Here is a 12,271-nt window from a genome sequence, read left to right on the forward strand (position 1 = left end):
GATTCGCAGTTCCCTTGTTGCTGTTGCTCTCTAGTGACAGCTAAAGACACCAGGGGCTCAATAAAGGAGCTAAATAATATTTGCAAGGTGATCTACCAGTATTTAGCTTGACATTAACCTGTTTGGGGAAAGATCACCACACAGACTGTGCTGAAGCCTAATGAATGCGCCATGGTAACGCTGTATAAAACACACACCTCACTGCAGTGAAAAGGTTTCTGGTTTGCATGTTTTCTACTGCTGACTGTAGGAATAGGATGGCTGGTCCTGGGAATCTTTCTGATTGGCTAAATCCTACCCTCATGGGGTAGGTGAAAACAAGATTTAACTCCCGAAGTAAGTGATTAGATCAAAGGCCTACAGGGATAAATTGAGCAAAGCCATTCAGTCAGCTGAGTCTGAAGTATCCTCACTAAGGCTAATTCTGGTTTTCTGGATGAGATCAAGTGAGCACGTACTAGGAATGATCCAGCTACTAATAAGCCTCATGTGAAACTGCAGAACAAGTGGGAAATGTTACCCAGCTGCTGGAGGAAAGCAAGCTGACTTGAGTTTATTTAATTGAGGCCTGAGTGATCAGATTGTTGATGACATCTGTGAGTAGGTTTCCTGCCTTAAAAGATCTTGAGCCTGATTCTCCATTACCCATGCACACTGTGCGGTCACACTTATGCAAAGCGGGGTGTAAAATGCTACCAAGTTAGAATAGTACTGCACTGGTGTCAATGACCGCACAAGGTGCAGGAAAACGAGGATCTGGCCCCTTGTTCCAAAGATCAGCCGTACGCTCGATGCAGGATTGTACTTCAGGGCCAGAACCCAATACACAGTTGTAAAGCTCAGCGCCTGGAGAGCTAGTCTGAGCCTAGTACAAAACATCAACATGTTGAGCCCTGGGCCTTTGCATTTTTCTTGCCCAATGAGAGTTGGGGAAAGAGTAGTTTTTGTCGCTAGACAAAGTTCACCCCAGTGTAACTCCTTTGACTTCGCTGGATTTACACCAAGGATAGATATGAGCTACTGTGTCTGCGAGAAAGCAAAGAATAGCAGAGAGGCTGGATTGCTGAATTGAAAACATTTCAAAAGCAAATGGCCACTTTGCCTAGCACAGCACTCTGAAAACTCAGAATAATACTACTAATGTTTTGCATTTATCTGGCACCTTCTCTCTGAAAGTCTCAAAGCCACTCCAGATGTTAACAAATAAAGCCTCACATCTTCCTGGCCAAGATCAGACAGCTAGCCTATGGCAGACTGAGGCCTTGTCTACACTACAGGGGGAGATCGATCTAAGTTATGCAACTTCAGCTTCATGAATAACATACCAGAGGGTAGCCGTGTGGCTGAATGTAGCTGAAGTCGACGTACTTGAATCTACTTACTGCGGGGTCCACACTATGCGATGTCAGCTGGAGACGCTCTCCCGTTGACTGCGCTTCTCGTTCAGGTGGAGTACAGGAGTCGACAGGAGAGTGATCTAGACCCACTAAATGGACTGCCGATGCATTGATCGCAGCATGTCGAACCCCCTCGTAAGTGTAGACAAGCCCTCAGGAACAGCAACTACTTCCCATTCTCCCCGTTTTCTGCCATGACAAAGGCTTATTCTTATAGAAGATGAACGTTGGGCCTTTGTCATGGCAAATTATGAAACATATTTAAATAGGATGGTTAAATAGGCCAATACACCAAATGCCATGGCTACCTTTCCTCTTTTAAATTAGTGTTCACACATCTCCAGGAACACGAGTGGCCCCAAGCATTCATTCTTTGTTACTTAGGTATTTGCAAGCAGCATGTGCTGGGGCACTAACAAGGGTGCAGAAGAAAGGGAGAACGGGAGGCAATATTTAAACCTGTTAACAAGCAAGTGGTCTGACCCAATATTTTTACATATCCTGTTGTTGCCCTATTACATTGTTACCTAAAAAACTGGCAAATGTTTATTGGTACAAACCACATGATGTAGCAACTCCTGCTGTCAGCTGCCTGACCCTATTGGGCTGTGTCCCTGCCACTCCAGCAAAGAAATAATTTTCACAAGTGGTTTTTCTGAGCTTGCTGCTGGCAGTGACTAACTTCTTGAAGGGTGACCTCTTGTGACACTGACCGGTTAGTGTCCGAGTGTCACAGACTCTAAAACAGCAGGATGCAGTCTGGTTTAAATACTGGTTGAGTAGTTATCATAAAAAGAAGTGCCTTGATTAAAAGTATAACTTTTTGTTTAAATACATTTTGTGTACAAATTTTCCCCATCAACTAAAAGTTATTTTTGGGGAGGGGAATATATAAAGAAAAAATAACATCACTGCTCCTTCTGTTTGGTAATATTTACTCTTGTTTTAAAATAATTAATGCTGGGATTTTTAAAGGAGTTAGATGCCCGAATCCCATTGAATTTTGAAGTCAGACCCAAAGTATCTCAAATTGGGAAACCAAAAGCAGTGGCCTAAATGTTGGCTAAAGTGGCATGCCCGAGGTGACACAGTGAATCAGTGGCAGGGCCTGGAGTAGAATCTAGGTCCCTGAAGACCCATCCTCATGCGCAGTACACTAAACGAAGAGCTTGTCTATGCCACCCTTCAGTCTGGACCCTGCAGTGGTGTGAATAGCAGAGTGTCCCCAGAGTGCTGAACTGTAACACCCCCATGTGGATGCTGGGGGAGCATGAACTAAAAGGTTCCTAGGTCACATTAACATAATCCTGTTTTGAAGAGGTTTTTGTTCGTGTGACTAGGAACCTTTTAGTTCGTGCTCCCAGCATCCGCATGGGGGTGTTACAGATCAGCACTCTGGGGCGCTCTGCTATTCACACCCCTTCAGTCCAAACTGCAGGGTAGTATAGACATAGCCTAAGGCCACTTTTCAAACTTTTGGCCTTTGCCTCTCTGTGCCTCAGTTTTTCCATCTATAAAATGGGCAAGTTTCATTATCGCCACCTTTTATACAGCACTTTGGGATTTAGAGATGAAAAGTGCTAAGTATTTTTATTATTTGTAGTAATAAAATTAAGAAGATTATAATCTTTCCTTATATCCACTTTTAGGTGATTTTAAATGCTCTTTTGGGTATTTAATGTGTCTTTGTAGTTGAGACACATAGATAATTAGGGCTTGGAAATTGTCAAAGCCTCCAAGAACATCTACATTGGTTTGGACAAATCTAGTATTATAAGAATAAGCTGCAGGAGGTGAAAACGTACATTTGTGGGGGGTTGGCTGGAGAATTTGCCTTTGGTATTACAGTATTTCAGACTGGGCTATGATTGGAAAATTGCATTAAACCAGTTAAATGCCATTCCCTGTCAATTGAAAAGTCAATGTACTGACAATGGATTTGCTTTTAAGATAGAGCTTCATGCTCTAAGGCAGTGGTTCTCAACCAAGGGTACGCGTACCCCTGGGGGTACGCAGAGATCTTCCAGGTGTACATCAGCTCATCTAGATATTTGCCTAATTTTATAACAGGCTACGTAAAGAGCACTAGCAAAGTCAGTACAAACTAAAATTTCATACAGACAGTGACTTGTTTATACTGCTCTATCTATAATCCTATGATTTTGGCATGGGTTTTTTTTACTAAAAGTCATGGACAGGGCATGGGCAATGCACAATAAAATCATGGAAACGTACACAGGGCTGGCATTAGGGGGTAGCAAGCAGGGCAGTTGTCCAGGGCCCCAAGCCACAGGGGCCCTCCCGAAGCTAAGTTACGGGTTGTGCTACTTGGGTTTCGGCTTCACAAGTGAAAAATAGGCTCAAGTATCATTCTGAAAGGTAAGTACAATATTTATATTCCAATCACATTGTTTTATAATGATATGGTAAAAATGAGAAAGTCAGCAATTTTTCAGCAATAGTGAGCTGTGACACTTCTGTGCTTTTTATGTCTGATTTTGTAAACATGTAGTTTTTAAGTGAGGTGAACCTTGGGGTATGCAAGTCAAGTCAGACTCCTGAAAGGGGCACAGTAGTCTGGAAAGCTTGAGAACCACTGATCTAGGGCAGTTTCCCTTGGCACATGCATGTTTTTAATGTCAAATTTTACCCTTCAGGCTACTGCCTGGGTTCTACTGTGAGCATGTTCCAGTGGGTCACAAGGTCGTTCCATCAGTAAATTGGCATTTTCAAGCAGAAAGCCTCTTCTAAAAGCCTCTGATGGATAAGAGCTGAAGGCCTGATTTTTAAACGTTTCCAAGCACACTCGTTGCAGATTAACCTTGCTGAAGCTTTGGACAGAGTACTGTTGAAAATTAGGTGATTGATGGCACAGAGGTCTCAATGCCTTGCTCTCCATTTGCAAGAAAGAAATGCAGTTTTACTAGATATTGGTGATGTGGCTGTATTCTGGGGATCTATAATCTACTATAACAATAAGTCATCAGTTACGAGGACTTGAAGGTGGTTTGCTTTGTTTTTGTAGATCAAGTAAAGGTAAACACTTAGCTTTTACCATTAAAAGACAATTTAAATAGGACAGAGGTTTGTAGGTTGCATCCCTTTCCCCTTCTCTGTAGCTTGCCTGATTTCCTGGGCATCACGTTCTGTATTTGGAAAGTGCCCTGCGGGTTGCATTCAGAATAACAATATGAGGTATGCTGGGGCCAGTTCTCCTCTCACATCAGCTTCTCACATCAGTATCTCCATTGATTTCATTGCTGTTACTTGTGATTTAAACACATATAAGGGAGAGCAGAATCAGGCCCACATCAACTCAAGCAGAGATTGCAAGCTGGCCTTGAGTCCTAGCTTGTTTTAAGATGAACTCTGTGCTGAGTCAGTCTTCAGAAGAATATGCATTAGGAGCCATCACTTTATTTACTCTTTTATATGTATTCATTCGACTTTCTGAGTCCTGATTTTCAGAGGTGCCAAGTCCCAGCAACTCCAGATGAAGTCAATGGGAGCTGCAGGTGCTCAGCACCTTGGCAGATCAGGCTCTAGCTCAATGGTTCTCAAAGCCGGTCCGCTGCTTGTTCAGGGAAAGCCCCTGGCGGGCCGGACCAGTTTGTTTACCTGCCGCGTCCGCAGGTTCGGCCGATTGTGGCTCCCACTGGCCATGGTTCACCGCTCCAGGCCAATGGGGGCTGCGGGAAGGGCAGCCAGCACGTCCCTTGGCCCGTGCCGCTTCCTGCAGCCCCAATTGGCCTTCAGCTCGCGGACCTTTCCGTGTGAACAGCCCTACGAGAAGAGTTATGACTGTGTAGTAAGGCTGCCTTTGCACATAAACCCTAATGCATGCCCTTGGCCTGAAGTTTTGGAGATAAAACTAACAAAACAAATCTGGGAAAGGTTACTGTTTCTATTGGACATGTTGCCGCTCTTCAGTCTGCGTTGATGGCAGGTGTATTTTGAACTGTGCTAACATACCTTGTGGAACTGTGTTAAGGGTTTCCCACTTAGTCTGCTCATCCACTGGAAACAGAGTACCTAGTCTAGGGCATGGGATTGAATCTTGATTTCCTTTCTTTCTTTCTCTACCACTTCCCAGGGAAACAAAGCAAATGCCTTGGGCAGATAGCTACGGAAAAGGGGGTTTTATATAATTGCAAGCCAGTCTGTCCCCTTAATGAACAATTGGCTTGCTGCACTGTCTGACTATTGATAGTTCTGTAAGAACCTTGATGATATGTGAAGCAGCTTTAATTCCTTTTTATCAACAAGAGTTGCAGGTACATCTTCCTTATATTTTTTTTTAAAAAGGCAATGCTTACAAATTGGTCTTTGTTTCCAAGGAAACAAACCTGACATGCTTGAGCTGCACGAGTTGCAAACGCTTACATTTAGCAGACATGCCGCAGGATTATATGGTCTGCATATTATTTTTAAATTACCTTCAATTTAAAGGTAAAGAGAGGAGGAGGGGATGGAATTCATCAGCAGGCTATGCCAATTTGTGTGTAATTAAAACCTATATAATATCTTAGATTTGCCAATTATGATGTAAGGAGAACACTGACCTGCATTGAAAATGACGGACCTACAACACATCCCCATAAAGAAAGTGTCATGGGGCCAAATTGCTACTTCAGTTTGTGAGTATGGGTGATATGATGAAATGTTTTGGGAGAACTGAAGGCTTGAGTGGATATAAACACACACTTTTTACATAGTAAATTTATCATGGGTCACTTTACTAACTGTCTTGCATAATGACAGGTTTCAGAGTAGCAGTCGTGTTAGTCTGTATCCGTAAAAAGACAAGGAGTACTTGTGGCACCTTAGAGACTAACAAATTTATTAGAGCATAATTGGATATGAAGTGAGCTGTAGCTCACGAAAGCTTATGCTCTAATAAATTTGTTAGTCTCTAAGGTGCCACAAGTACTCCTTTTCTTTTTACCAACTGCGTTGTACTCCAAAATATACTCTGGTGAAATGCATCTCACTGATGCTCTGCTCGAAAGGATGTGTGAATAGTGAATGTCAATGCTTTGAAAGTGAACGGGAAGCCATCATCAGCACTTTACTACCCCCAAAATAATTTGGTTAAAGCTAAAAACTACTAATTGGCTGTAGAGTGCTATATTGAATTTGTGTGTGTGTGTGTATATATATATATAAATTGTGAATTCATTGCATACCAAATGTAAGCTACATGCGAGAAATGTCCACCTGGCATGTGAGTATGCTGTAGATAGATGAAAACGGTACCTTTAACTTGGTTTATTGCATTAAATATATTTGAATCCCCTTTTTGTCATTCGGGTGGCTCTAATTTGCCTCCTTGGAAATTTAGCTTAGAAAAAGAGGCACTCTCCTGACCCAGTTACCCGCTAAGCTAGTCCAGGGTTTCTGTGAAATGCTGTGTTGTGAATATCAGGTTGTTCTTCGAAGGCCCAAAACAGTTGCATTGAAGTAGACTCTGTACATGAACTAAAGAAGTGTTAGTTATGGGATGCATAGAAAACCCCAGTGTCAGTTAGTGGTGCGCATGGACGGTTAACTGATTTCAGTGTCCAGAGGTTTTTTGGCTAAGACCCAAGATAAGGAGTAGGGTGTAAAATAAAACTTTGTCGGGGCTAATGGCTAGTTTTGTGCCCATTCCTGCAAACCGTTACTCATACAACTAGTTTTTCCTTATGTAAGTAGCCCTGTTGAACTAATGGGACTACTCACGTCAGTAAGGAGTAAAGGTTTACAGAAGAAAGTTCATAGTTTTCACAAGAAGAGTAGTTCACAAGATTTGCACTGTGCCAGTGAAAAATGCCGATGGACTTCAATATTCAGTGACTTTGTGTATTTTGTAATTTGTAAAGAAGTTTGGAGGGAAAAAATACTCTATGTATTTTGCTGAACTAGTGTTGAAAAATGAATTGAGGGTTGATTGGACAACAACAAATATCCTTGTTTGTTTGGTTTCTTAAAAAGTAATTTGATGTATGTTGCAATTTTCTTTTCCCATCATGCGTTGTAACTTTCCTTTGGAATAGTTTTCCAGGTAATATAGACTAAATTAATGTAGATTTAGTTTTAAGATGAAAAGCACTATTTGCATAGTGCACTCAAAGCATCAGTTTAAGTCTGCTGTAAATGCATTTTTTAATGACTTCTTATGAAAATGTTCTCATCTGTGAAAGGCCTAAGGTGAAAATATGCTAGTTTCAGTGTCACTGTTAAATGCTACTTTTTGCATAAAGCTTGCCAGAGACAAGATGTTCTCCTTGCTTTTGTTCTAAAATAATGCTTGACAACTGAAAATGCAGCCTGCATTCCACATATTGAAAGATTAACCTTGATGACACAGTGGATGGAAACAGTGAGGTTGACTGGATCATGATGAATCCTGCACCTTTTTTGCTAATGACACTTCCTTATGCTTACATTTCATTAAAGCTCTGAAATGGCTGAAGATGCCTTTACTGAGCATGCTCCAGGGTGGAAGCTGCACCCATAGAGTGAGATGGATTTGTGGCTGAAGGAGTTATAGGCCTGAAGTCAGGATCTGGAAGGAAACAGCAGCTCTCTTCAGACAGAACCACAGAGGTAGGGGAATTCTGGAAATTTAATTCACGTGCCATGGGGCTTCCGTAGGGATTCTGATTTGGGAGTAAATAGACCAGATGGAATGGTTCTTGAGGAAAGCGTTGGAATTGATTCAAAAACAGCATAGTTAACCACTCACATAAGATGGCTTCAAACTGCTTCCTGCTGATCAGCGTGGAGGATTTTAAAATAATGACCTATACTGACTTGCAAACCTATATAAAGAAAGAACCTGTCTAATGTTAGGGTTATGACATAAAGCAACAACAGGCAGGCCACTCGGAGACAGGGCTGGCAGCGAAGGCTTTGGATTTGCCTGATTGTGCCTTCATGTTGGAGAACATGTGATCACGCTCAGTGTAGGATTGTGGTAACCTCAGTTGTTAATTATTATTATTTGTAACACTGAAAAGGAGCAGATCTACATTTCAGTTTGAATCCAAAGCTGTTTGGGGTTATGGGAGTGCAAAGGAATGTAAAACTAACTCCCTTTTTTATTTTGCATTCAAATGATTATAAACAAATTAAACTCCATGAAATCAATTGTCTTTTTAATTTTGCAAGAAGTGGGGAAATCTATATATGCTGCTCCTTGGCCCACATGGTGATTTATGCTAGTTGTCAGGCTGGAGTCAACAGGGTTTAGTGTTGGCAAGTAAGTTTGAGGGGAAGAACAGCAATCTGTATTCTGTGTTGGGTTGGGTTTTTGCATTGGGTATGCAATTGCTAGCTTTTTCCATGGGATTTTTAATCACCAGCTGACTGGTGCAGTAGAAGGAGGTGATTGACTTCAGTTGGTGTACTAGCAAGCCACATGGTATAGTGTTAATAAAACATTTAAATTGGCTGTCAGTGTTTGTTGTAGGGAGGTGTAGTGACAGTCTTACTTAGTGTAGAGAAAGGGGGAAGTTTGGTGATTATAGAAACATCTAGTCAGTGCTGAGATACTGTATATACTCTATGGGGAACATGGTATTGGCTGTCCAAATTCATATCAGCCTGGTTCTAAAAAAAGATACAAATGAGGGTATTGGATTTAGAACAGTATGAAGAATGGAGTTTTGGAATTACAAAGTTAGTGCATTTTGCATTTTTCATTAACAGAAATCTCTGTGATTACGGTCCATCTTTAGACTACATCCAGTAAAGGAGTTTGACTCGTTAGGACAACTCTGGTTGTTCCTTATAATGTACTTTAGTGTGTGACTGTTTAAGAGTGAAACCTGCAGGTTTTGATTTTATTGCTCAGTTCCAGATGACTGCCTTACATGGTTAGATCAATCTGTTGAGTGATGAGTCAGTTTATTACCTAAATTAACGTGCATATTTATTGCCTAAACCTGCATTTCTTGCACATCCAATTCTCCCATTGCCTTTGCTGAGAATTGTTGGAGCACAAGGAAAGCATGACGCAATCGTTAAATAGCTTGTTTGATTTATCAACTTTGTAGTAAGTTTGGTGTCAGTTTTAAAGTGCCTTTCAGAAGGTCAGTCCTGCGCCTCAGACCTCTATGGTACATGTCTGGATATATAGCATTTCTCATTAGTAATAGGTGATGGTGGGCTAATAGTGGAGAAGTGTATGAGGAAAAAATAAGTGTGTGTGTATATGAAATACATGGATTGTGACAATGCAGTGTATAAGCAAAGCTTTCATTTTCATTGGCTCATATGTGGAATATATTTATAGCTTTTCATGATTGATCTCATTGGCTTCTTCTCCCTCCCCCACTGAGTCTCTGGTGTTGAGAAAATTGGGGCTGAAATTATCATGTATGGTCAAGTCTCCTGGAAGAGGAAGTTTGACTTAGTAGTTTCAGAGGCTAAGGCTCATGTGACACTTTCCTACTGTGTTTGTGTGAAAGGTAAGATAGCCTTAAAGGTCCACTGCCACCTCATGGCAATTGCTGAAAAGCAGTCCCTTTTAGAGACAATTGAGTGTATACATCATGCTTTGTGTGTTTCTCTCCCCTTATTGCTAGTGATATTTGCATGAAGACAGGATCTTTGCTTTTAAGAGTTCATTTCCTCCTGCTCTCCCTCACACAAATTCATTATGTCAACCGAATCACTTACAGAGCCATCACCTGTGATATTGCAACCAGAGGTTGATGATTTGGGGGAATTAATAAAAGCAACATGAACAGATGAATCCCAAAGATTGTATTTTCATGTGGCTGTCTGTCCGTAATGCTACAAAATTAGGTGGGAGGTCAGTAGAGGGAAATACAAGAACATATGAAATTTAGAAGCAGAATTGTCTCTAAAATGATCTTCAGCATTTCAATGGAGCTGCAGCAAAAGTGAGAGTGAATGGAAGCAGCCATCTTTACTGCCTGCTTCACTGACATAAGGCTATGATCATGACTAGTATGACTTTGCTCTGTGGATCCACTGAAATGTCTTTGATCCCTGCCACGTCTCCCCTCCCAAAGAAAAATAACAATACTTCTCTTTGCTGAGCAAATGGTTACTGTGGTTAAAGCAATAAACTGGATCTCTCTTCTTGAAGGTGAAATATGCATGATGCATTTGGTACCCTGGCAAAGCTTTATTTGTACAGTACAAGCTTCCTGTGTGCAGAAGCTAAATGAAGGGGAAAAGTGGAAGTTTTGCATTTCCAAAATAGAAATGTTGATTGCCAAGTAACTGCATGTTAAAGCTGAAGGAATTTGTAAATTAGGATTGTTAGGAATACAATATGTTCTGAATTACATACACCCTGTCTGCCCATTATAAATTTAACCTTTTCGTTCTAGGGCTGCTATATTAATGAGATATTCTGCACAGTCATATAAAAACGCAGGAGCATCTTCCAAAGAGCTCATATCTCACCAGCATCACCACAGCGTAGTGTTTCACAGCATTCTCCATAGACAGTCACGGGGCATTTTTACACTTCAGAATGGCTAACAGCAGCATCAGACTTGTTGAGTTTTTGGCTTTAAAACCTTTGAAGACACCCAGCTTTCAGAATGTGGGGTGGAATGTGATTGCAGCAGCATAATTCACAAGCTGACCTCTCAGAATATTATCGAATTATGATTCCTGCGAGGTGCTGAGCGAGCATTCAGCACCTTCCACGCCCATTCGAATCAATGGGAGCTCAGGGATCCGGCCTTCTGTTTAAGTAGGGTGACCAGACAGCAAGTGTGAAAAATCGGGACGGGGTGGGGGGTAATAGAAGTCTATATAAGAAAAAGACCCAAAAACCGGGACTGTCCCTATAAAATCAGGACATCTGGTCATCCTATGTTTAGGACATAATTCCCCTAAATAGTCATTGAGGGAGGAAGGAGGTGTTCTAAGAGATTGTGGTGGCACCGATGAGCAGTTTTTTTAACAATGGAAAAGTAAACAAGGGTTCCAAGAGAAGCACCCTCATTTCTAGGGAAAGTTACTCTCTCTCTTAAGATCACCTCTTTGCTGTACTTTTAAGGTAGCTTCAGAGAAGACAGAAAAGCAACTTCGTTTCTGGGTAGACGTCAAGTATGAATTGGAGAGGGAGGCAAAATATTGCTCTTCTCACAGAAGGAAAAACCTCCCTTTTCCTCCCACTTTTATTTCCATTGTGAAAATGACATATATAATGGTGTGAATTAAGCAAAAGCTTCTTAGGAGCCATGAGTCCTTTGTGAAGGAAGGTGGTTGTTCTGCTGTCTTTCTCTTTAAATGTGAGGTCCTAAAAGGATATTCAAACTCTGAATCACAGAAATGAGGCCAGAGAATCAGGAGTTTAAAAATAAGATTCCTGTTATTTTATGGTCCCCTGTAGAACACATTTAAAAAAAAAAAAAGTGATAAGCTGTCCCTGGGAAAGGCAGTCCACACTAGAGAGAGTTTGAGGGTGAAATTTCTCAGGTATACTTAGGTTAATTCAAGGGGAGGGGGAAGGAAAAAACCTTACTTGGAAACAAATGACTGTTTTGTTTAATTTGTGTGTGAATTCATTCAACTAACATCCATTTTAGAGAAGGATTTGATTTTCCTGAGGGGTGGATGGAAAGGAAAGATCAATTCAACTTGATTTTACATGTGTAAAGTCACTGAATAGTTAAATTGTTCAACCATCTTCTCATCTGAAATGTCAGTAGTTTTCTGCTTCAATCTGTGTGTGTGAGAGAGCATGCGAGGGGGAGAGAGAGAGGCAAAAGATGGCTCCTCTTAATGTCTTGCAAGATCTGTCTAGAAAGAGGTTGTGTCTGTGCACTGCCTGGCTTCCATGAAATGGCTGCAGTTTCCACAACACTGAGAGAGGCTGAAAGGAAATGGTCTCCTATCTGAGC

The 12,271-nt window shown here is 41.3% G+C and overlaps 1 protein-coding gene across 6 annotated transcripts in view; it reads left to right on the top strand.

Annotated features, from left to right (window-relative positions):
- EHMT1 (euchromatic histone lysine methyltransferase 1) overlaps positions 1 to 12,271 on the top strand; it is a 167,701-nt gene that overhangs the window by 43,112 nt on the left and 112,318 nt on the right. Inside the window, exon 1 of one of the 6 annotated variants that reach the window (XM_043530089.1) lies at positions 5,973 to 6,034. The exons of 4 other annotated variants lie outside the window; for them this stretch is intronic. The gene's annotated coding sequence lies outside the window, so the exon portion shown is untranslated. Of the gene's footprint in view, positions 1 to 5,972; positions 6,035 to 7,835; positions 7,986 to 12,271 lie in introns of those variants that run through there. One more of the 6 variants, XM_043530088.1, reaches the window with a different exon arrangement.

The sequence above is a fragment of the Chelonia mydas genome, chromosome 16, assembly GCF_015237465.2.
Source record: "Chelonia mydas isolate rCheMyd1 chromosome 16, rCheMyd1.pri.v2, whole genome shotgun sequence".
NCBI classification, from domain to species: Eukaryota; Metazoa; Chordata; order Testudines; family Cheloniidae; genus Chelonia; species Chelonia mydas.